The 26,667-nt window shown below is 39.6% G+C and overlaps 1 non-coding gene across 1 annotated transcript; it reads right to left on the bottom strand.

Annotated features, from left to right (window-relative positions):
* Window positions 1-2,375: 2,375 nt before the first annotated feature.
* Window positions 2,376-2,563, bottom strand: LOC145352026 (U2 spliceosomal RNA). The gene has a single exon (XR_013888489.1). It is a non-coding gene; the product is annotated as a U2 spliceosomal RNA (small nuclear RNA).
* Window positions 2,564-26,667: the final 24,104 nt, after the last annotated feature.

The following is a 26,667-nucleotide window of genomic DNA, read 5'->3' on the forward strand; positions in this document are numbered from 1 at the left end:
CAACAGCAAACAAATGTTCTGTTGGAATTGTAAAACAGATAGAAATTAAGGTTTCATTTGCAAAACACATATCCAGTGAGTACGTGATGACGCTACAGGGGAAGAAAAGAAACTTCAGTTCCACTCTAGGAATGAATGGAGTGTAAATTCTCCTTTTTGAAAAAATGGGACAATTGTTAAAGAAAAACGCAGCATGGAGCGAAAAAAAAATCAAATGAGTTGGCCAAGGACCAGAAACAGAGTATTGCCACCACTCCAAATGTGACAGACTGAGGTGTGGAAAAGCCATCAAGCCTCAACACTGTCTGAATTTAAACATCAGCCAATTCCTAGGGGAACAGGGATAGCAAGCAAAAGTTGTACTGTAATACTACATGGAAAGAAGGAAAGTTTTTTAAGAGAAGAAAGGGGAATATTATAACATAAAGATGCTTGTCAGGGCAAGGGTTAATGTGACGCTGGAGAATAGCACTGCCCATGGTATAATGTGTAGCATCACATGGTGAAATACAGTGGGAGAGAACAGCCTAAAGAGGAACTTCTAAGTAAGCAGCCTACTGCATTGATCAGCACCATGCACAATATCAGGGATCTGTGGATAGCTAAAGACTAACAATAAACAATTTATGTTTATATGTACAAGTTTTGATCTCATGATGTGTGGCAACATTTTGATATTATTTGAGCAGTGTGAAAGGGAAGCCGTTAATTTAAACTGTTTCTCAATTAATTGTACATTTGTTTCAGGAATTTACAAAAGGTAATTCCAAAAGTACAACAAGTTCGGGGTGCACAGAGTACACTGAAACTAATTCAGGTAAGAAAGCATTTTTAAAATCAAAGCTAAACCATTTAAATTATCATGGAAAATATATTTTTCTAACCATAGATCGTGATCTTGTAAGAATTCTTTGCATTTCAGAGACGTTGGTGCTGCCTCTGGTCATTTTGCCTTTATCAATCTAATTTTTGTTTCAAGCAAATACTGTTACCAATTAAAATTCATTGACCCTGAATTCTGGGTGTTACCAATCACTCCAAATAGACCATCAATCCGGAGCAACAATTTTGAGGGAAAAAGCAAACATTAACTGTTAACTTTTATGCTCAAGCCCAACTTCTAAATATTTTGGAAACCTGCACACAACTTCATCAATAACAGCTAGACTTGTGCTTGGATAAGTCAGACTTAGGGCTTTAAATATATTTCTACCTTAGCAGCAGAAAAATGTACGAACCTGGAGGTGCCATTAGATTCCGTAATTCTTTTCAAATCAAACTTGCTCAAAATTAGCAAATCCAGTGCATCTTGGAGTAAATTATGTTCTGAACAAGTAGAATTGCAATGTACATTTATACTAGTTTAGAAAATGTTTTGCTTGAAGCTGGTCACACTTCTGAATGAATTAGTTACCTTTGTGAGTTTCTGCTAATTGTGTCTTGTGCAAATCTTCGAGGTGGCTCTTAATTTTAAGCTGCTGGTACAAAGAACACTAAAGCCAAATTTAAAAGGTTTTAGATATAATATTTACTTGCTGAGAAACTGATTACAATATACTAATATAACCAGCTTATGGTTCTGTGTAGTTTTTAGGTTAATTTAGGTTAGTTAAAGTATGGTTACTCACAAGTGGAGTCAACCTGATTACAAATGCTTATTGTTTGTTACAAATATTTTTTCAGCTGTATTAATCAAACTGCACCAAGGTGAAACTCCATAATGTATTGAAGACTATTATTCAATTATTCTTCCCTCCCACCCTCATCATACCTCTAGTGTTCCAAAGGGGATAGCTGCACAGCTGGTGTATGCATTGTTTATCATTTTCCAAAAATCTTTCGACTCCAGAATGATCCCAGTGGATTGCAAATGGAATGCCACTATTCAAGAAAGAGAGGAAACTGGGAACTGCAGGCCAGTTAACATGACAAGAAAATGATTGTCAAGAAAATTCTGGAAACTATTACAAAGGAAGTCTTAATGATACATTTAGAAAACTATAATATGATCACAGTTAATTTGGTTTTACAAAATGAAATCATGTTTGACAATATATTTGAAGATGTAACTAGTAGGTAGATGATGGAGAAGCAACAGATGTAATATGCTTGGATTTCTAAATAGCATTTGATGGGAGTTACCCAAAAAGCTAATACACGATAAGGGTACATGGAGTTGGGGGGGATTAGTCAACAGTCAGGAAGCAAAGAATCAGGATAGATGGGGCATTTTCAATTTGGAATTTGTAATCTCCTCAAAGGCTACCACAAATGTCAGTGCTGGTGTCTCAGCTATTTGTAATCTATGGCTTTACCCAAGTCAAGAGTAATGTATCAAGAGCTGTTTTTGAAGTTTGAGAATGTCCCCAGAAAGGGGGTAATGCACTGTTCAGAGATACTGCAATACCTGGCCGATACGTGGCATGGATGGAGTAAGCCCCTATTCCATCTCCCTGCTCCAAAAATTAATTTAATGTATGGTCCCCAGATAAGGGACATATCAGATCTTAAACTGATAAGAACAGATACTACATTTGATCTTACCAAAAGGCCAAGAAGCAATTTGCTGATGATACAAAGTTGGGTGGAAATGTAAGTTTTGTGGAGGACACAAACAGGCTGCAAAAAGATATAGACAGGTTAAGTGAATGGACAACATGGCAGCTAAAGTATAATATGAGGAAGTATGAGATTATTCACTTTCAGTAAGAACAGAAAAACAGAATTTTTTTAGAACCATGGAACTTGTAAACATTCCATGTTTGAAGAGACTTCGCTATACTTCTACAACAAATGCAAAGTTAACATGCAAATACAGCAAGCAATTAGAAAGGCAAATGGCCCTTTTAAGGGGATTGAAGTATAATAATGTAGTCTTGCTATAATTGTATTGAGCTTTACTGAGGAACCTGGAGTGCTGTACACTGTTTTGGTTTCCATGTCTAAGCAAGGATATACTTGCCTTGCAGGCAGCGAAGGTTCACCTATGATGGTAGACGAGTAAATTGGATTTATTCTCCTAATCCCCAGAGAGTACAAGACGTGATCTCATTGAAACGGTGGCACAGTGGTGAGCACTGCTGCTTCACAGCGCCAGGGACACAGGTTCAATTCCAGCTTGGGTCACTGTGTGTGGAGTTTGCACATTCTCCCTGTGTCTGCATGGGTTTCCTTTGGGTACTCTGATTTCCTCCCACAATCCAAAAAATGCTGATTGGGTGGATTGGCCACGCTAAATTCTCCCTCTGTACCTGAACAGGTGCCAAAGTGTGGCGACTAGGGGATTTTCATAGTAATTTCATTGCAGTGTTAATGTAAGGCTACTTGTTACTAATAAATAAACTTTAACTTTATACATAATTCTGAAGAAACTTGATAAGGTAGGCACTGAGAAGTTATTTTCTCAAGATTAGGGAACCTGGAACCTCTCTATCCAAGAGGATTGTAGATGCTCCACCACTGACTGTGTTTAAGACTGAGATTTCCGGTCTCTGAGGGAGTGGATGAATACGGGGAGCAGGCAGGATATATGGAGTAAATACAGAAGAGAACCATGATTGTATTTAGTAGTGGAGCAAGCAAAGAACTGCCCTATTTTTTGTCTTGTATTTTCTACATCACTGTCCTCCTTTAGGATGCTGTTTACAATTTGCCTTTTTGATCATACATTTGTTCATATGTCGTAATGTCCTTTGACTTGGTGTCAGTTTGATCTGATTAAAGCACTTTAGGACTTCTACTATCTTAAGTTTTATATAAAAGTATGTTAATTTTCATATCTACCCATGAAACTATAACTAAAAGATAGCAACACTCTTGTCAAAATGGTAACGTTAATGCTTTTTCCCCACTTTAGAACTTTCTATAACAACTGAAGCTTTGCCCTATCTCTTGCCTTCTTCATTGGACTCTGAGCTGCTGGTGGACGATGATTCCTCTACTACAGTAGATAGTTGTTCTTCAATAGAAATATTCCGAGAGGCAGAAGGTAAGGGTGAAAAAAACTAATTCAAGCTACAAATTGGAAAACTGGTTAAAAATATAAAGCTTCTTTGACAGCATGGTTTGGTTATTGTATCAGTTTAGTTATTGCAATGTTTATTATTTTCATTTTTAATTAATTTTGGTCAATGTGCATGAAGATTAACAAAGGGGATTTCACATGTGATTTGGTTCCAGGCTTGGCAATCTATCTAAAACAATTAGGCTTCATGAATCTATGTCTAACATCTAGTAATTGCACTGACCGTTGGCAATGGAGAAATAAGCATCTCTCAGACATTAAAAAACCTCCATTTAAAAGAGGGGCCACAGTCATGGAGAATCAGATGTAGCAGGCCACCAAGTGCATGAAGACCCACACCAATGGTAAATATTCTGGCTGCCAATTTATCAAGGATTGAACAAATCATTGCCTTGGTGACTAAAAGCCACGTGGACATGCAAAGTGGTATCCAATTCTCTGCTGGCAAGAAAGTGCAGGAGGACCATGTGAAAAAAGAACATCTGGAGTTGAGGCTACTATTCTCAGGCTCTTTCACTTTTTAATCCCTTGTTGTACAAAGCACCACACATTGTCACACTATTACCACTCAAGAGATCCTCCATGAGGCACACTGAAGCCTACCCTCAGATCTGTGAATCTCATTTTCATCAAGTCAGTGGCTTGCTCAGTGATTGCCCTCGTATTGCTGTGGCTCCTGTCGTACCTCTCTCCTGCATCATTGACAGGTCTCCTAATAAGAGTTATTAACTGGGTAGCCTTTGTCTCCTGGGATCACCAAAACTGGGATCACCAAACCTTGGCCAAGTTGTGAACAAAAATACTAGAGAGGATGTAGTAGGGTTGTGACCTTATGGTCAGTCCAGGAAGTTGAAGATGGCCGATAGAGCAGTCCACGATAAGGTAAAGAATGTGACCTTTGGATCAGGATCGAATAAGATGAAGAATGAGCTATGAATTTATACTGTAATAAATTGATTTTCTGATCTCTGGGCCAGGCTGAGATATTTGGGTGACTGGGCAAAGCAGTAAATTGTCAGGATAGATGAGTGAGCAAAGTTTATGTTTTAGAATAAATTGTTGGCATTATTTGTGCTAAACGTCAGGCTATTCCATGATTTTTGTAAACTCATCTGTAATTGTGGATGTACCATACTAGGCGTACAGGATGAGAGGATTTTGGGTTACTATCTCAAGAATAGTATAAAAAGCGGCAGAAACTGTATCTTTGAATTGCCTCTTACAGCATCCTGAGAAAGCATTCCCCAAATCATACTTGAATTAAGTAAACTGCTAAACTGTTTACTATTCATCTACAACTGACTTTGTGTCAATGTCTTTGCATTCTACGCAACAATAGTAACAATGTGCCAATCCGTCTTTCAGAGCATATATCTGTTGGGAATCAGAATGATACTAGTTGGTTCAATTGTAAAAATTCCACTCTTCTGGACAGTAGCAAAGCAGCAAACATTGATGTGATTGGTCAACCTTCAGGCCTCTCTGAAATTTTAGGTAATCACTTTTGCATCCCAATCAATATTTGCTCCAGGAACTTACCTGTGAGCTGTACAAATACTTTTTTTCTTCAATATATTGTATTGCTGTAATAATACATTTTTGTTTTGGATCTCAGAGAAGACTGAAAATCCTACAGCAGAAGGCAGCTTTAAAAGGTGAGGTGTCATTTGGAACAATCTGAAGTATCATGAGACAATATTGGTTTTGTTGTAAGAATATACTTTCACTACAAGTACTGATGTCAGTACAGTCAGTTGTAATGTACAAATATTGCCTGTATTAATTTAGTATTGTGGTAAAATAGGTCAGTGTAAACTTGCCTAGCTTTTTTTTGTGAATCTTTCTGCTGAATGAGATTGGGAAACTCAAGATGCTTTCACAATTTAAATATAGAGAGATTACGTATGTATCTGCGCTGGAGCTAGAGTAAATTTCTACCAAAAAATTCCCACTAAGACACATATTGATTCCTTTCTCAAGGTAAGGTTGAGGAGGAAATCACAAGACTGAAATTCCTGATTTTTCTTTTCCTGTACCAGTTGTTAGTGTATTCAGCTTTTGTAATCTGGTTTATTTCTGAACAGCCTAGGACATATAAATAGTACAACATTTTAAAAAAAACTAAAGAAAACAACAACTTGGAGATCTAAGAGCCTTCACGAGAAAGGATGTGAAAAAGAACCAACACTACAGGGGACAGTTGTTTAAGCAAGCTTAAAGGGGCCTTTTGAGAAATTTTGTGGAAGGTGAGGAAATATGTAGTGAGACAGAATAAATTGGGCAAAAAATCTCCCAAGAGTCAAGTTTGAGAGCTAAGAATTTTGGGCAGATGCATTATAACAGAATTCAAAATGCCGAGTAAAAGCTGGTAAGTAGAGCTGACAGGGGTTACAAAGATAGGGTAGGGGAAAGATAATGGAACTCTGAACATTTTGAAGTCCTTGTATCTTTGAAGATCATCAAGGACTAGGATGATTGTGAGAGAGAGCAAATAGAACATTTTTGTCCTGACCAACCGTTATTGTTGCAGCGTGATTTTACAACATTTTTTCTCTGCTCTACCAGTCAATTCCCACGGTAGGCAATTTTTGGCTAGTCTCTAATCATTTTATTGTTTTTAGTTTGTAGCAGTATAGTGATGATGATCTTAACAGATTATAAAACTGAGCATTGTAATTAAATAGGGATTTAGTCCAATAATACTATTGATACTGTAAAACATCATTCTTGTGCTCCAAATCCATATGTTGCCCTAAATCAAAGCTATACAGGTAGTTCCAAGTTTTTGCCATGGTGGATAGCCTCTCCATGGTGGAAGTGCCCCAAAAATTCTACATTCTGCCCCAAACATGGTACTTCCTAGTTTCGCAGGGTCAGACCAGGGTTCATAAAGGCCTGGTTCACAGAGGCAACTGGCCATTTAAATCATCAGGTGCCTCAACAAAATTGTGACTTTTGCATCATAATAGTGTTCACCCAGAATGTACAGATTATATCAGCGAAGAGTGGGTTGGAACTTTGAATTTATTTGGATAGCCAGGAATTTATTTGGTATCCCTTTAACAGATATCCCGTAACCCTCTGGATCTGGTCCCACAACACATTTGGGAGAGGTCAAGTGCCATTTGGAATTTATGAAAGTAATCAAATGTGCATAAACATATACATATTGTCAAACTTATTGGAACTGGCAACAGACCTGTCGATGTCAGACAAACCTTCCAAAGGGAACTGACCGAACTGTCAATTGTCACGACATTTAAAATTCCTGCCCTTCAAGTTTTGAAAACGAATGTCTTGTTTTAGAAAAAAAAATACTTGCTATGGTTATGGAGCCATAAGCTGATACAGGCGTATAGAATCATGGTGGTTACAGGCATGAGGTAACATGGAGGAGATGGGAATTTATGGGGTTGGTAGAGGGCATGAGGTGGCGTGGGGTAGGGGGAATATGTGGCCTTCTTTGGTATGGATGGGGACAGTGGGGAGATGGTGGGGTGAGGTCAGGAGGGTTTTTCTATTGCAAACTTTGACAAAGTTCTGGAACACAGGCAGACCTTCCAACCAACCCATCTCAGAATCCAGCAGCCTCTATACTCACTCCTGGGATGATTGACTCGGCTCCCAATTCACCCCATCCACCTGAAATGCAATTCCAACTTCTGCCAGATTTTCCCAGGTTTGCAAAGCCAGAACGTATGCTGACTAAAACTGAGCTTGAGTCAGAAAGTTAGCATTGTCCCGAGGAAAGTTATGCAGAAAAACTGAAGCCCAAAAGTTGATATTATGAAGTGATTATAAATAATACCAACCAAAATTTGATCATGGGCGTGGGAGTAATTACTGAGTTTATTGTATAAATAATTTAATTAGTGTGCTTTAACAATTGAGCACTTAACAGTCATTTGATCTGTTGACTTGCTACCTTAAATAATTTATCGCTCTTCACATGTTGTGATTTGTCAGTTACCTCTAAGTATGAGAATAGTAATTCAATTATAAATCCAACAGAGTGCTACTCCTTCCTCACGTGAGTCACTCACTCACCTGATGAAGGAGCAGTGCTCCGAAAGCTCGTGATTTCAAATAAACCTGTTGGACTTTAACTTGGTCTTGTGAGACTTACTGTGCCCACCCCAGTCCAATACTGGCATCTCGTATCATAATTGAATTATGAGTAGAGAGGCAAGATGAGGTTAGAAATATGGACAAATGGATGGACTCTTATGTAGGGAAATCCCTGGCTGAGAAAAGAGGAGCATATTTTGGAAGCTTTGCTGTGGAAGATGGTATTATCTGAGCAAACAATATGTGGGGAAATTGTGAGAAATAAACTTCTTAGTGAAGTCCTTACAGGCATTAGGATATGACCAAGTGTAATTCGGGTAATGGAACATTTATCATAGGCTCACCAACTCTTTCATACTTTACTGAAGTCATATGGACTTGTAAGGTGGGATTTTCTGGCCATGCTCACCCCAAGGCCAGAAAATCCTGCCCATGGTCACGGAATTTTGCATGGTCTGTATCCTGCCCACCACAATTCTTGTGGTAGGTGGGACAAGAAAATTCAGCCCAAAATGTTAGCTTTGCTTCTGTCTACCCAGATACTGCCAGACCTGCTAAGTTTTTTTTCAGCATTTTCTGTTTCTCTTTCAGATTTCCAGCATCTGCAGTCTTGATGTTTTGGTTCAGAGTTATTAGTATCCTCAAGTTTATTGTTGAAATGGCATTCCTTTAGGTGAAGTGTTAACTGTAGTCTCGCAGGACAAAAAATAAATGTGCAACACTACTTCTTAACCGTAACACTGCTAGCCCCTTTTGTGTGTGTTTTACTGTATTATTAATGTTGTTAATTGTGCTTGTGTTTATAGAGACCATGTGTCAGATGGAGCTGAGGTGCATGAGAATTCTCAAACTGTTCCATTTACAGTTGCAGGTATTGAGGCTACTTTGGCGACAGTAAGACAGTTGATCTGAAATGACATTTAAGATTTAAGTCCCTTCGAAAGGTTGACTACAACCATGGTGTCCTGTTTAACTCAGGCAGGGATCTGACCCATTTTCCTGTCCATCAAGGTCATTCATTTTGACCTTTTGTGTCATTGCCTAGTTCTGACTTGCTGAACCCTATCTACTACTGAAACCTTCGTCCATTTCTTTGTTCCTTCCAGGTTAAACTGTTCCTTTGCTCTTCTGACCAGCCTCCAACATTTGTCTTACATAAATTTCAGCATTGTTATGATCACAATAGAGACTGATGATCTTTTAAAAAGAGATATAAATTGCCAATGACAAATGCAAAGGAATCACACAAGATTTCACTTTTTAACTTTCTGTAACAAAAGAATCAACTAAATATTGTTTAGTAGGCACTAATACATTTAAATACGGAAAAGGTATTCTCCAGTTACTGAAAGCCAAACACCCCACACAACATTTGTTACCCCACACACTCTGCAGCTATGTAATCTTTCTTGTCCAAAGCTGCTCCTAGACTTTAACAGAATCACTTCTGCCTGCTTCAGGAGGCTTAATCTTCCAATGCCCCTCTGTACAGACTCCTTCACTCAAACCTACAAGCATAGTCAAATGGACTTCCTTTGGTGATTCTATGGTCTTTAGCTCTTCCTAATCCTTGTTTCTTCGAACATGGGTTCTGCACTTACCAGTTCCACTTGGTTGTTAATCCAAAAGCAATCATTTTCTTCTGTGTGTATAGCAGCATCTGTTGTGGCTTATCTTCTCCAAAACCCTCAGTCTCATTGCCCCTGAAAGTAGGTGTCTATAAGGAGCTGACCTCTTTTGTATCCAGGTGTTAAAATTTACATCTTGCTTTCTATAGGTTTTGCCTTGGAGCGCCTGTGCTTAGAGCAACCAAGCAGACTTCGTAGGTTACGTGCCTCTTTCCACTACTCTGTTTTATCTTGAATTAAATGGAACATAGCCATTAAGTTCAAACAGGCTATTTATAAAGTCCACAATTCGTAACGAGTCCATTGTAAACTGCTGTGTTTTCCAAATGTGTACAAAATCTTGTTCACCCATTATTTCTGTCCTCATTAGCCCACATTGACTCCCAATCCCTGCACTTTGAGTTTAAAATTCTGCTCCTTGTGTTTAATCTCTACATACCTCAAATCTCCCTATTTCTGTAACCTCCCCCAGCTCCGGTTACCCGTTCCCATTTCTAGTGGGTCTCACCATTAGCAACTACCCCACCCACATTTCATGTGACCTGCTTTGGAATTCCATACCACATACTTTCTTTATGATGACTTTAAAATCCAAATCTTCGACCAAACTTGATCCATCCCATCTTACATGGCATTCATTTTTTTCCCCTTTTGACTCTGTATTCATTTTTGTTAAAGGCAATTTTTAAATGCACATTATTGGTGGTAAGCTTTCCCTCTAATAAACTCTGATCTCTGAATGATTCCCCGCCTTTCCTCTTTACGAAATCAGGAGATGGTGGTGTAGCAGTAATGTCACTGGATAAAAATCCAGAGACCTATTTTAGTGCTCTGGGGAAGTGGATTCAAATCCCACCATGGCAGTGGTGGAATTTAAATTCATTTAATAAAGTTGGAATATAAAGTTAGTCTCATTATTAGCAACCATGACAACTACCATTGATTTTGGAAAAATCCATCTGGTTCACTGATGTCCTTTACCGCCATCCCCCTTGTCTACGTGCGACTCCAGATCCATAGCAATGTAGTTAACTCTGCCTTCTACAGTGGTAAGCCATTCATTTCAAGGGCAATTGGGAATGGGCAATAAAAGCTAGCCTTGCCAGTGATACCCACACTCCTTGTACTTGCTTGAAGGTAGTGAAATCATAATTCCGTAAATTGCACAGGGAACTCATCCCACCTGCGTGCCAGGGATACTTTGAGTGCATTATACACCTAAAACAATGGACATAATTTAGCAAATGTACTGAGTGGATAAATGCAACCAGACAAACAACTAAACACTTCGTTCCTGGTTCAATTCTAGAAAACATGCTTTCAGAAGCATTTAAAATTTAAAGGGTGAAGTGATTTTTAGTACAGTCCCTGTTCTCCAGAAACTTAACACCTTAAATCCCAATAATATGCTGTCCTTGGACTTGTCTACCATTGATCCCGGATCCCTTATGTTGTACGTAAACCCCAACATCCTGCATTTCCATTCCTCATAGATCTTGGGAAATTACAGCCAAATCCTAATACATGTTTGATTACTCTTAATGTCACAACAGGAATTATCCCTGGAAGAGTAAGTGCCAACCAACTAACAACAAGGAGCAGGAGTAGTCAAGTCAGCTCCTTGAGCATGCTCTGCCATTCAATACGATCATGGCTGATCTAATCTTGACCTCATCTTCACTTTCCTGCTCAGTCCCCATAATGCTTCAATCTGCTGCTAATTGAAAATCTATCTACCTCCTCAAATTTGTTTAGTGTTTCAGCATCCACAGCACAATGGTGTGCAGGATTCCACAGATGACTCTTTTTGAGTGAATTAATTCCTTCTCATTTCTGTTTTAAATCTGCCCTTCTGTGATAGCCCACATGAAGTCCATGGGAATAATTGAATGATATCCCTGCAATTCTCATTGAGTATGAGTTCCCCTGGTAACAGACAGTGGTCTGCCCAATTCATCTGAGCCTTTTATAAGACAGAGCCAGAGCTGGGCCTGCTGAACGGTAGTCCCGGGCAAGGACTAGTGTGTTTATATCATGTAATGATTTTACTTTATATTCAGTAATAAACTGTGTTCCTTTCCAGTCGAACTTCCTGGGTCATTATAACCCCTTAGCTTAAAACTATAGCCTCTCATTCTAGAATATCCAGAAAGGGGAAACATCTGCTCTATGTCAATCCCTTTTAGCATCTTATATATTTTATTTAGCTCTCCCCTCATTCTTTTGAACTCCAGTGAGGATTGGCCCAAACTATTCCATCACTCTTGAGACGAGTACTTCATTGTTGGATTCAATCCTCTCTGAACTGTCTGTAATGCATTTACGTCCTTTCTCGGGTAAGGGGACCAAAAAAGTGCACAGTACTCCAGATGAAGTCTCATCAACGCTCTGTACAGATGCAACAGCACTTCCCTACTTTAAGCTCTATTCCATTGATCTTCCTTATCAGCTGCTGCACCTGTGTACTATCTGCAATTCATGTACAAGAACACTAAGATCCCGTTGCAGAAAAGCATTTTGAAGTTTCTTACCATTTTTAGATAAATTGCCATTTTATTCCTCTAACCAAAATTGATAACTGCACATTTATCCACATTAAATTCCATCATCCAAATTTTGGCCCACTTGCCTAACCTATCCATATCCATTTGAAAATGTCTTTCATTGCAACTTGCTTTCCTACCTATTTTAGTATCATCTGCAAATTTGGCTATTGTACTTTCTAATCTCACATCCAAGTCATCAATATAGATTGTAAACAGGGCTGAACCTTGAATTTCTAGTTAGAGCTTGCCAATCCAGAAAAAGACCCATTTATCCCTTCCCTCTGCTTTCTGTTGGTTAGCCAACCCTGTAGCCAAGATAATAAATTACCCTCAACCCTGAGGGATCTTATCTTGTGTATTAAACTTTTGTGCACCACTTTACAAAATGCCTTCTGGAAGTACAGATGCACTACAGCTACAGTACCTCATTATCCACTTTGCTTGTTACATCTTCAAAGCACTTCAGCAAATTCGCCAAGCACAATTTACCCTTCATAAAATTGTGCTGAATCAAATGGATTGCATTTTGACTTTCCAAATGTCCTGTTACTACTCCCTTACTAATGGATTCCAACAATTTGCCAACATCAGATTAAACTAACTGGTCTAAAATTTACTTCTTTTTGCCTTTCTCCCTTTTTGAACAGGGCATTATGTTAGCCATGTTCCAATCCGCAGGGACCTTTCCAGAATCCAGGGGATTTTAGACTATTATAACCAATGCCGCAACTATCTTTGCTGCCACTTTCTTTAAGACCCTAGGATGTAGGCCATCATGTCCTGTGGATGTATCTGCCTTCAATCCCAATAGTTTGTTTAGTACTTTTTTCTTAGTGATGATTGTTTTAAGCTCCTCCCTTTCAACAACCTTTTCATTATCAGTTACTATTGGGATGGTTCCAGTTTCTGCCAACATGAAAATTAAGGCAAAATATTGATTTAGTGCCTCTGCCATTTGTGTTCTCCATTATTAACTTTCCAGTCTCATCCTCCTAAGGGACCAATGTTGACTTTAGCTGTTACTCTTCCTTTTTACACACTTTGGTGTTAGATTTATTTAATAATTTACTTTTTCTCTTTTTATTACTTCTTAGTAACTTTCCATTGGTCTTTAATCCTCCAGCCTGCCAGTGACCTTTGCAATACTGTAGGCCTTTGTTATATTTAACCTCCTTGCTTAGCCATGGATACATTTCCACTCCTCCCCTCTTCAATCTTTCTTCCTCTTTGGAATATATTTTAGGGGAGAATTAAGTATCTTAAATATCTGCCACTATTCATCAACTGTCCTAACTTTTTAAATCTTTCTGCCCAGTCCACTACGGCCAAATCTGTCCTCATGCCTATGTAATTACCTTGGTTTAACACCGCATGTATAGTATATAAAAAGACTTTAAACTGAAGAAATTTATGAACAATTTTTCCACCAACTAACTTGTTGCCCATTCAATTTTTATGGTCCTTGTGTGTTTGAAAAATATCTTGAATAAAATTGCTGCCATGCGTTGGCTGATTTTAATGCTGTTTTTAACTGTCATTTTTAATTAGGTAAAAGGGTTTCTAAATTGCATGCAAGCAAGGTGACCACGCTTGAACAGAAAAGTGTACATGCAATCTCTCTCCCACTGGAACAGAAAAAACTGGTAAGAAAAAGCTAGGGTGGCATTGTATAACTTGCTTTCTATATATCTTGGAATGCTACCATTGACTTCCACTGTTGGTGCCATCTTTACTCACAGGAAGGAAAACGGTGCAAAATAATTCATGCATAAGGTTGGCCGAGGTATACATGCAAGTGCTGAAAGACTGAGAAGCATGATATGCCTCCTTATCCACCGTGATGTCAAAGTGTAAATCAATAGCTGCATGAATAATAAGAACCTTTTGAGCCCATATGTATAGACAAAGACCTTATCCCATCATTCAACGTTTCCAAACCTTCATTCATGAGACATGGGGTGGTAGTAACATGAAGGGACTGATGTACAGCTTGCATCTAGTTTTTTTTATGGAATATCTGAAAATGCTTGGGTGAGTAAAATGCTCAATAAATTAGTTTACTGGGTGCCTGTCTAAATTTGAATCATAATGAGAAACAAAGTGTCATTGTGGTGCAGAAAATAGCAACTATTAGGCTATTTAAAGACACAAACTGAGAAGGAATATTTCAGCTCCTCAGCTTTTATTGTCTTGTATAAAAGTTTCTGCAAAGCACCACATGGGAGGCATTGCAGTTTAATACCTCTGTCAGGAAAACAGAGGTAATTTAAATGAACTACATTCATATTGTTAAATATTTGAAATGAGGGAAATATTTAAGTGGGTTTAATTTAGTAGTTTTTGTATCAGAAAGGATAAAACTTCAGTTAGATTCATGTTATACAAACGTTTTTACATGTATGGGGTTTCAGTTCAAACTGTTACTATTGTGCTGAGGGAATTTATAATAGGAAACATTAACATGAGCTTGGAAGAGGATTGAAGATGTTGCTTACCAACCAGAGGCATTTTGGGGAGAAGACTTTAAGTTTTTTAGCTGGAAGCCGGAGTAGAAAGAACTTTGCAAGGAGAGATGGACATTCTCTTGCAACTTTGACAGAAGAAAAGTTATAAAAGGGAGTAAGGAACAAGAAAGCAAGTGCCAGAAACCTAAAGAACAGCTAATTAAGAAAACTAGAGAAATGAAGTAAAGTTTTCAGGAAGTCTGAAGTTAAAGGAACAGAGGAAACTAGAACAGAATACTGTTGATTGAAGTCAGAGACAGAGCTGAGAAGGAGTTTGTTAGTGAGAAACTAGAAAGCTATCTGACGTGATTCTAAGGTTATGTGCCATCTTACTAAGACTGTGAAATGACTGGAGTAATCGGTGGCTGGATCTCAGTTTGTGTAAAAGCAATCGAGAGGAAAACCTGGAGGCAGATCCTTGTTAAATTATGGAGAGGAAGCCTTGTTTGAAAAAGTAGAACATAGAACATAACAGCACAGAACAGGCCCTTCAGCCCACGATGTTGCGCCGACCAGTTAAAAAACAATGACCCACTAATCTAAACCAATCCCTTTCCGTCCATAAACCTATCCACGGATCTCTTAAACGCCCCCAAACTAGGCGCATTTACAACTGCAGCAGGCAGGGCATTCCAATCCCTCACCACCCTCTGGGTAAAGAACCTACCCCTGACATCCGTCCTATAACTACCCCCCCCCCCCCCCCCCCCCCCCCTTATGCTAGCTTTCTCCATCCGAGGAAAAAGGCTATCACTATCCACCCTATCTAAACCTCTAATCATCTTATATGTTTCAATAAGATCCCCTCTTAGCCGCCTTCTTTCTGGCGAAAACAACCCCAAATCCCTCAGTGTCTCCTCATAGGACCTCCCCTCCATACCAGGCAACATCCTGGTAAACCTCCTCTGCACCCTCTCCAAAGCCTCCACATCCTTCCTGTAATGTGGGGACCAGAACTGCACACAGTACTCCAAGTGCGGCCGCACCAGAGTTGTGTACAGTTGTATAACCTAGGGGTGGAGAGGAACGCATTGTTTGAAATATTTTAAAGCATGTCTTTTTGAGAGCGAAGTTTGGAAACATAAAATTGACAATCATTTGGGAAAAAATTGAGGAGAAACCCATTCAAGACTGAGTGGCATCTGCCATTTAGTTTCAGAGTGGGGTGTTATCTTAATAAATGTACACAGATTTCAAAGGATAAGTGGATTGAAGGAGGATTGTGTTGTAGTCAGTTTTCATGTTTAATACATTTTTGTTAAAAGCAAATTGGCACTCCTGCGACTCTCTTCCTCTTTCTTTAAAAGTAAAACATTATGGTCTTCTGAATCAGGGTTGCATTTTGGGACCTTCCTGTTGAGTAGTAACAACAACTAGGATCATAACACCTACTATGCTTAAGCTTTGTCCCAACATGATCATGCTGTGCACCCATATGACTGATACCATTTGCAGAGTATTCAGTAATGGATACGTCCATTTCACTTAACTACAGCCATTTTTGCTGCAAATTCTTACAATGGCTGAGCCCTATGTTTTACACATGATTTGAGTAAGCCATTTCCTTTTACATTTAAGTTCTGAAGCAAGTAGAACTGTTTAAACACAGCTTATGCGCCATCATAACTTTTTCTGCTTTTACATTAAAGAAACGCAAGAATGACCAAAGTATCTTCAACCTTCTCATGATGTCCTAAGACAACCCTGTCTCAGAGACTAAATGTGAATTGGGAAATATACAAGTAGTGTTCTTATTCATGAAATAATATTAGATAGAACAAGTTAAAATATGTTTCTAAGTGCTTCTTTCTGTGGTTAAAAGGAATAATTCTGCACCCCAAAACACTAAGTGGATTTCTAAAATTTTGAACACTAAAAGATTTATTTCTGCAGCAAACACCAAATTCTGCTAGCCTCAACCAGTTTTGGGAATGTATTTATCTCCATCTAATAGTTTTCAAGGTATTGTTTTATCAGCACCAAACTGATGGCTTTTGTTCAGAAAATCTGATTTTAAAAGTCAGTTTTACTGTGTTATCCGTACATTGCTTAATGCTTGCATAATACCACTTAACAAGAAGTTAGGTGAGATTTTAGATGCAAAATGACAGCAAAGTACATTATAGCCAAACAATAGCTGATATACTAGGTATGAAAGTGAAGTGATCCTAATCTTTAATCTGCCATTGATATGCAACTTGCATTTATTCATAACCCTGTGTTGTTTATCTACCAAATTGGACTCTGAGTTTCTGCAAAGTCAACAGGTTAGAATTTACATAGGAAGGGTTGCATGAATCATCTTTCTACCAGTTGTGGAATCCCTTACCACAGATAATTATTGCAGAGGGGCTATTTTAAAGTCTGAGAGAAGCAATTGCCAGTGGATACAAGTAGTAAAATGTTTACATGTTTTGGGTCTTTTTTGGTTCATGAAATGGGTCAGGCTAATGTGGGGCTTGCATCCACGCAGAGGATTAGTTCATAGAAAACCTAATGCATCTATAGTCAATGAGTTGAAAAGGAAGACTGTGCTGAAACACCACCCCTTCAAATTTTGCCAATGAAACGACTGTCAAGAGCTTTCCAGCTCATGGAAGAGACAATAGAAATCTTCAGAGGATAACCCAAGCAGAAAACCCAGTGCCAAAGTAAACAGTGTAGCATTAACTGCTCCAGAAAGATCTACTTGGAGAAGCAGGAAAAAATTGTTCAAAGTCCTTGGATAAATATTTCAAGATTGTTGGTGATCCTGGACCATGATCCGTTAGCTCCAACAGGACCCAGCTATTGCATGCCACCTTCAAGTAAAAACCAAAATCACCCCAATTTCAGTCCTTGAGCTTCTTGGAAGAAGAGGACCAGGATTGCAAACACGAGACAAAATCATGACACCAGGAATCTTAAAGCACATTCAGTGGCAAGACAGGTGGTGCAACAGCAAGGTCTTCCCCCAAGCCAACATGCCCAGCATTGGACATTGGATCACTTAAAGCCATCTCCATTAGTTGTCCTCAAAGTATCCCTGAAGATTTCAAGCATCTTTACTGACTCATGATGACCAACCAAAATGAGAAAAGGTTCATTTGGGAAAGCAACAAATGAGTTTTTGTCAGTCACAAACAAAGAGAAGTCAAGACGAGAAGAGTGCAAAAACTTCCAAACAGCTCAACCACTGATTCTCCAAGCAATGCCTACACACATATAGCAGGATCTGCAGGTTGCACATTGGACTTATCAACCATCTCTGAACTCATCAAACCAGAGGAGAAGGGAGTAATCTCCAAACCCGAGAGATTGCATAAGCTGAAGGTGAGATCGAGTTAATATTATCTCATTTGAATTTATGTTGTTTTTATGGTTAGTGTATTTGTTTAGCAAGTTATTCCTGCTAAGGATGTACAATGTGCATAGTAACATCTTCAGCTTGTACACTGGATTTTCTGGGTGAGAAATGTCTGAAGGAACCAAGTCCAGTTTAAACATTGATTCCCATGCGAATCTACAATTCACTTGAAGTTACGTTCCTGAAAATAGTGGTTTTAAATAATAGAACTTTTTAAGTGAACACTTGCTATGGCGATCTTCTTTCATCTCGCAAAGAGAAGATTTACAAGGATATGTGATGGGGTTTAAAATTACGAAACGTTTGGACAAATTGGATCCAATTATTTTTCTGCTGTGCAGAATTTTAGCAGAGTTAATTAGAGAATGCAGGAGGGACTTGGTTTGTTTATGAAAAGGATGGTGGCAAGTATTTGCAACAAATTATTGGCACAAATGGTAAAATAGGAAACCTTTGTTTTACAGATAAACTAGAGGCTCATCAACATTTCAGGGTTATTAAAAATGCAGCAAGTACAATGGACAGGGTAGTTAGATGGACTGAAATTCCTTTGTTTCAAACTATTAGTAAGCTATTTTTCCTGGTCAGTGTTTGTCCCTGAACTAACACCACAAACAAAATTAATTGTGGTCATTTATCTCATTGTTTGTGGGTAGGTCATCAAGATTGAAACTGCCCATTGAATGTAGCAAAACTGTAAATGATTGTTTTAATGAATACGTTATAGATTTGCTACATCTACTTACACAGCAAGTCTTTCCCAACAGTTTTAATTTAGTGTGTAAGTTCCTACATAACATTTGACAACTGTTAATGTTGATTTACGACCTCTTTTAAGATGAACGAAGAACCATCAAGTAGGCAAGTAATAAAATGCAAGAAGAAAGTTAATTTTGCAGAGCCAGTAAAGATTGAATATGCATCAGAAATTTCTAGGATAAAACCACTAAACATACAGCTGCCTTTTCAACTAGAAAAATAAGTATTGGTAAGTTTTATAAACTATAATCCAAATACTTGAAAGAAGAAAATGACTGATTTAATTGTGTATTCAGAGGGACGTAGTCTTTAAGAGACAAATGTACACGTTATCATCTTTGCTTTAGTTAAACAAAACATCTGTGGGGTAATTTAAGGTTAAAGTGATCAGAATGACTTTACATAGAATATACACTAGTGTGAATTGGCAGAATTTTAAACATTTCTTGCTTGAATGTTTCTATAAAAGATAAAGTGCTGTTTCTGTTTGCTTTAATAGAAAGAACGTTTGCAAACAGTTAAATTTACCTGTTCATTTGGCAAAATTAGGCACGATTCAGCCCTTTTCAAGATTTAAAAGCGAATTGTCCAAATGTTCCTCAAACTGGTTCATTGTTTGTGAGTAATATTTTTATTTAATAGTCAAATAGTTGGTCACTAACAAGAACCAGGCCTGGCGGCTGTTGCCTCAATCAAGGGAGCTCTGCAGGTGTTAACATGGTGCCTCATGCTGCATGGACTCTGCAGTGCTCCCTACAATGGCATCAGTCACATGAAAGGCACATGGATGCCAGTGCACCAGAAATCCAGGTGGGTGCACGCAGGTCTATGCGTCAAGGGTTCCCAATGTGACCCCCTCAATCATCCTATGCTTTCCATGGTGATGTGACAATGGTCAGTAGCCCGTTGAGGTGACACATGATTCCAGAGATGAGTTTGGATTGCCAGAATCCAGGCTTATGGGGACACAAGTTGTTTATGGGGGAGGGGTGGCAGCATGTCACCCTCTCTTGCTTGCCCCCACCTTGATGTATAGTGGAACACCAAAAATTCACAGCCAATGCTACTGATGTTACATGCATCAAGAAAAGGAGTGAAATGAGGAGTGGGAAATACTATTTAAGTAACAAGGGAATGCAGGTTGTATTTTATCAGGAAATGGAGCCGAAGGGCAGAATTGCGTGCGAAGGTCATAACGCCAGCAGATGAAAATCTTATGCTGCATTTTGTGGCCTTGAATAGAGCAAAGAAGGAGGATGCACTGTTCTGGCAAAGACAAAGCCTTCAAACCACATGGTGGTGAGGAAGTAGGAGTCTGTCTCCAACCAATCACTAAGATTACTGAGCTATCGCCTCTGAAAAGCAACATTAGTACCCTGGAAAATGAACTTGCTACCTCTTCTCAGAAAGACTGTGTGTTTCTGCTGCCACTTTGTCATTTGTCTGTCCTTGCTGTGTTTTGCTGGCCCAGACAGAGATTGTACATTATACAGTTTATAGGATCAGAGCTGCTGAGTGTCATCTTTCAAGAAAGTCACCTCAATTGCAATCCTTCACCTGATAAGCTCCAGCTATTGTGCCTGAATTTGTTTATTTTTCCATTGTCAGGATAGGAAAACAAACATGAAATACAGGCACTAATGTTACAACTAATCCCCAGGTGAGGTCCCCAGATTTGTTAACCTGGAAGAGACTTCTCCATTTGGTGCACCATGGCTGACATATCTCCAAATTGTAATGCCATGGGTAAGGAGGGATGAACTGGCTTCATCCCTTCATTTATCCCAACAAGGTTAATTTAAAAAGGCTTTCTTCCATAAGACATAAACGCAGAATTCGGCCCATCGAGTCTGCTTCACCATTCAATCATGACTGATATTTTTCTCATCCCCATTCTCCTGCCTTCTCCCCATAATCTCTGATCCCCTTATTAATCAAGAACGTATCTATCTCTATCTTAAAAACATTCAATGAATTGGCCTCCACAGCCTTCTGCAGCAAACAGTTCCACAGATTCACCATTTCCTGGCTGAGGAAATTCCTCCTCTGTTTTAAAGGATCATCCCTTCAACCTGAGGTGGTGCCCTCTGGTTCTAGTTTTTCCTACTACTGGAAACATTCTGTCCACCTCCACTCTGTTGTTGATGGTAGTCATGATGTTGCAAGAGTATGTGCCATGTACCAGGTGGATGGCGTTCTCCCGTGAGATGAGATGACGCCATCCATCCCCACACCCTCACTTCATGCCTTCAAACAACCGCACAACCTCAAACAGACCATTGTCCGCAGCAAACTACCAGCCTTCAGGAGAACAGTGACCACAACACTACACAACCATGCCACAGCAACCTCTGCAAGACATGCCAGATCATCGACATGGATGACATCATCTCACGTGAGAACACCATTCACCAGGTACGTGGCACATACTCTTGCAACTCGGCCAACGTTGTCTACCTAATATGCTGCAGGAAAGGATGTCCCAAAGCATGGTACATTGGGGAGACAATGCAGACGCTACGACAATGGATGAATGAACACCGCTTGACCCTATCTGACCCTAGTCAGACCCCACTTGGAGTACTGTGCTCAGTTCTGGTCACCTCATTACAGGAGGGATGTGGAAGCTATTGAAAGGGTGCAGAGGAGATTTACAAGGATGTTGCCTGGATTGGGTGGCATGCCTTATGAGGATAGGTTGAGGGAGCTCAGTCTTTTCTCCTTGGAGAGATGATGGATGAGAGGTGACCTGATAGAGGCGTATAAGATGTTGAGAGGTATAGATCGGATGGATTCTCAGAGGCTTTTTCCCAGGGCTGAAATGGTTGCTACAAAAGGACAGGTTTAAGGTGCTGGGGAGTAGGTACAGAGGAAATGTCGGGGTAAGTTTTTTACTCAAGAGGGTGGGGGGTGAGTAGAATTGGCTGCCATCAGTGGTGGTGGAGGCAAATTCAGTAGGGTCTTTTAAGTGACTTCTGGATGAGTACATGGAACTTAATAGGATTGAGGGTTATAGGTAAGTCCAAAAGGTAGCGATGTGATCAGCACAACTTGTGAGCCAAAGGGCCTGTTTGTGCTGTAGTGCTCTATGTTCTATGTTCTAATCACCAGGCAAGACTGTTCTCTTCCTGTTGGGGAACACTTCAGTGGTCATGGGTATTCGGCCTCTGATCTTCGGGTAAACGTTCACCAAGGCTGTCTTCACGACACACAGTGCAGAGTCGCTGAGCAGAGACTCATAGCCAAGTTCCGCACACATGAGGATGGCCTCAACCGGGATCTTGGGTTCATGTCACACTATCTGTAACTCCCATTACTTGCCTGAACTTGCAACACCTCACTTACTGTCCTGTCTGAAGACAATACGCATCTCTTTAATCTGTGCTTAATGCTATCTCCACTCACATTGTCTGCACCTTTTAAGACTTGAATAGCAGATTAGCTGTATAGACTCACGTTCTAATCAGTATTCTGTAAACTGTGTGTGCCTCTTATATACCCTGTTTCTGATCAGAACTTTCCACTCACCTAACAAAGGAACAGTGTTCTGAAACCTTGTGGCGTTTACTATCAAATAAACCTGTTGGACTTTAACCTGATGTTTTGAGACTTCTTACTGTGTTCACCTCCACTCTACCCAGGCCTCATAGTATATTCTAAGTTTTAATAAGATTTCCATTCCCCTCCCATCCTTTTAAACTCCCAACGAGTACAGACCCAGAGTCGTCAACCGTTCCTCCTACGACAAGCTCTTCATTCCAGGGATCATTCTTGTGAACCTCCCCTGGACCCTTTCCAAGGCCAGCAAATCCTTCCTTAGATACGTGGCCCAAACTGCTCACAATATTCCAAATGGGGTCTGACCAGGGCCTTATACAGCCTCGAGTACATCCCTGCTCTTGTATTCTAGCCCTCTCAACATGAATACTAACACTGCACTTGCCTTCCTAACTGTTGACTAAACCTGCACATTAACTTTAAGAGAATCTTGAACAATGATTCCCAAATCCCTTTTTGTTTCTGACTTCCTAAGCATTTCCCCATTTAGAAAATAGCCTATACCTCCATTCCTCGTTCCAAAATGCATAACTTAAGTAAGTTCGCTGATGACACGAAGGTCGGTGGTGTTGTGGATGGTCTGGAAGGATGGCAAAAGTTGCAGCAGGACATAGATAGGATGCAGGACTGGGCGGAGAAGTGGCAGATGGACTTCAACGCGGATAAATGTGTAGTCGTCCATTTTGGCAGAACCAACGGGATGAACGAGTACACTATCAAGGGCAGAAGTCTGAGTAGTGTTGAAGAGCAGAAGGATCTTGGGGTCCGGGTCCACAGGACTCTTAAATCAGCCTCGCAGGTGGAGGAGGTGGTCAAGAAGGCGTATGGTGTACTGGCCTTCATTAATCGAGGGATTGAGTTTAGGAGTCGGGAGGTAATGCTGCAACTTTATAAGACCCTTGTCAGGCCTCATTTAGAGTATTGTGCGCAGTTCTGGTCGCCTCACTATAGGAAAGATGTAGAAGCTATTGAGAGGGTACAGAGGAGATTTACAAGGATGTTGCCTGGACTGGGAGGCATGCCTTATGAAGTTAGGTTGAGGGAGCTGGGACTCTTTTCCCTGAAGAGACGAAGGTTCAGAGGCGACCTGATAGAAGTTTACAAAATGTTGAGAGGAATAGATAGGGTGGACTCTCAGAGGCTATTTCCCCGGGTTGAAATGGTTGCTACGAGAGGACACAGATTTAAGGTGTGGGGAGGGAAGTTCAGAAGTGATGTTAGGGGTAAGTTTTTCACTCAGAGGGTGGTGAGTGAATGGAATCGGCTGCCGTCAGTGGTGGTGGAGGCGAACTCGCTGGGGTCTTTTAAGAGACTTCTGGATGAGTATATGGGGTTTAATGAGATTGAGGGTTATAGATAGGTCTGTGGGTTGGTAGGTGTTGATGTGATCGGCGCAACTCGTGGGCCGAAGGGCCTGTTTGTGCTGTGGTGTTCTATGTTCTATGTTCACACTTCTCCAAATTGTATCCCATCTGCCACTTCTTTGTCCACTCTCCTAGCCTGCCCAAGTCCTTCTGCAGCCCCCCTGCTTCCTGAATATGACCTGTTCCTCCATCTATCTTTGTATCATCTGCAAACTTAGCAACAGTGCCTTCAGTTCCTTCTTCCAAATCATTAATGTATAATGTGGAAAGTTGTGGTCCCAGCACTGACCCCCTGGCCACCAGCTGCCATCCTGAAGAAGACCCCTTTATCCCCACTCTCTGCCTTCTGCCAATCAACCAATCCTCTATCCATGCCAGCATCGTGACCTTAACACCATGGGCTCTTAACTTATTTAACAGTCTCCTATGCAGCGCCTTGTCACAGGCCTTCTGGAAATCTAAATAAATCACATATTGGGATGGAAAAAGGTATACTTTGAGGGTGCCTTTTCCCATCCCAATATCTGTGTTTTAAAAGAAGCCAATTTAACTAGACTTTCTTGAGTTAAGAGTGAGATTATTAGCTAAAAAATGCAAGAAATTATAAAAGACGTGCATGTACATTCACACAGATTAGAAATGAAAATTGAATCCTAAGTAAAAGACTAGATGGTCGAGACTTTTGGCCATTGCAATCCTTGATTCCAGTAGCACTGAATTCAGCAAATAACTAGTTTTGAGATTCCAGTGTTTCACAGTTAAGCCAAGAAGCTTCCTTGTTTCTCTGGCTGACTTCCTCTTCTACGTCACACACTCTGACATCCCAGCACTAGTTCACAAATCTCCACGGGCCAGTTTCTCAGCTGGCTTTTATCCCAATATTTATATATTCCTGTAAGGGTGAAATTCACAAATTCATCTGGGACATCACACCCAAGAAATTTCATGCAAGACATGATGTTCATCTCCTGTTATCACCCATTGTCTCCACTGGAGATGGCAATTAGTTTTTGTAGGCTTTAACTATATTCTTCTCTGGAAACAGGATGTGATTTCATTGTCTGAGTATTTGCCAACAGCAGTTTAGCCAATTACTTTATATCCTCAGCCATCTTTTGTTTGTATGTCCATTTTGAAAAACAGATGGGTCTTATTCAAAGTTCAGTATTTCTGAATGTAATTCAATGTTTTTCCTCCATTGTTAATATACTAAGGAAATGCATAGTTTTGTGTTGGCATGTGGCAATGATTATCTTAATTAAATTATGATCTAAATGCACATATCGGGTGGAATTTTGCAGCCTCAGGCGCAATTGTAAAATCCCACCCGAGGCCAACAGAGATTTCTGTCTGGGAACCTCACCTATCCGAATTCTGGGGTGAGTGAGGCGGTAGGTTTTCAGCCATTGTGTTTTTTTAAACTGCAGTCAGGTGAAGGAACTCTTGGGTTCTGACACCTCATAGCTTATTAATGCCCCAAATTTGCAAATTTCACTTTGAGCATTTTGTGATTGTCAAGTTCTTAAAAGAACCAAGGGAGCACATAAGGGAACAAGCTTTGTATGAATCTACCCATCTCCCTCAAATTTCGAGCCTGCAATTTGGATCTGAATTTGATAATGCATAAATGTGAACCTTGCTTCATTGAGAAAATATTCTCGAAGATAGGTAGAATATGTATTGAACTGATCCACAAAATTAGAAATGGCAACCTAAATTAAGGTCCTGAAGAGCAATTCACTTTTATCACTCCTGTTGAAATTTATAATGAAATTTAGAATGCGAAAGTACTCTTATTAAACAAATGGTTTTTAAACTGTTGTCTCACTAGGAATGGCACATTGGCTCATTGAAGATAAAGTCCCACTAACCAAATTTAAGGACCATTTCATTTGCAGTTGTTACAACATGAATACATTTTAATGTAGCCACTAATGGAAATAGTAAAACAGCCAAGTTGAAGTTAAGGGGCTGTGTTAATTTTTTTTAATCAGAGTACAATATATGTGGCTTATATTAAAAAAAAAGTATTATCCCTCTGAATTAAATATTGAAAAAAACAAATACTTTCCTTCCAAACATTTTTCTACACAAAACTGGATAATAATTTGTTTATTTTATATTTACATTGCAATTGTAAGAATTGTTCTGATTATCGCGATTGGCTAGTATGACTGCAACTTCCCCAAAATACTGAGTGGAATAGATCTATCCAGGACTACATCCTGCATTCAGAACAGGAAGTGATTCCTGCAATGCAGTTCAGCAGGAAACCATGCCGTACCTTCTGGCCCTGACCTCATTAATTATGCACCTGGTACTTAGTGCCATATTCTGGAGCAAGGGGGGCATGATGGCTTGAGTCATACCATCATAACTGGATGCCATATTGAAAAGGTGCCTACTGTTCACTGTTGAAGAAAGAGGATGGACCTCCAGGAACACTTAAGGCTGGAAAATGGACCTCCTCGATTACACTGAGTCCTTCCAAATTCACCCTCACCCAACTGACATTGACTCCACCAACAGGGCCATGATCGAATCCCTCTCGCTATTTTAGCCGTCTGAAAGAATTTTAAAAGAATTATGTTGATTTTTGTAATTATGTAAAGAGACATGAAAAGATCATTTTTAATGACTAATCTATTTGTAAGCATGTGGGCAAAAACCTTTGCAATAGCCAATGTTTCTTCTCCTTAACAGGTTGCAGAAAGCAAAGCATTTGGTGAGCCTATACAGACAAGCACACCAGTTGAGACATTTAAACAATCAACAGTAAGTTTATAGTTCTGCCATTATTTGCAGTGCCACACAAGATTGACACAAAACTAAATTATGAGTCTAATATTTTTAAAATATTTACTCAGTTT

Source organism: Carcharhinus amblyrhynchos, chromosome 13 (genome assembly GCF_965287045.1).
Source record: "Carcharhinus amblyrhynchos chromosome 13, sCarAmb.v2.hapA, whole genome shotgun sequence".
NCBI lineage: Eukaryota > Metazoa > Chordata > Chondrichthyes > Carcharhiniformes > Carcharhinidae > Carcharhinus > Carcharhinus amblyrhynchos.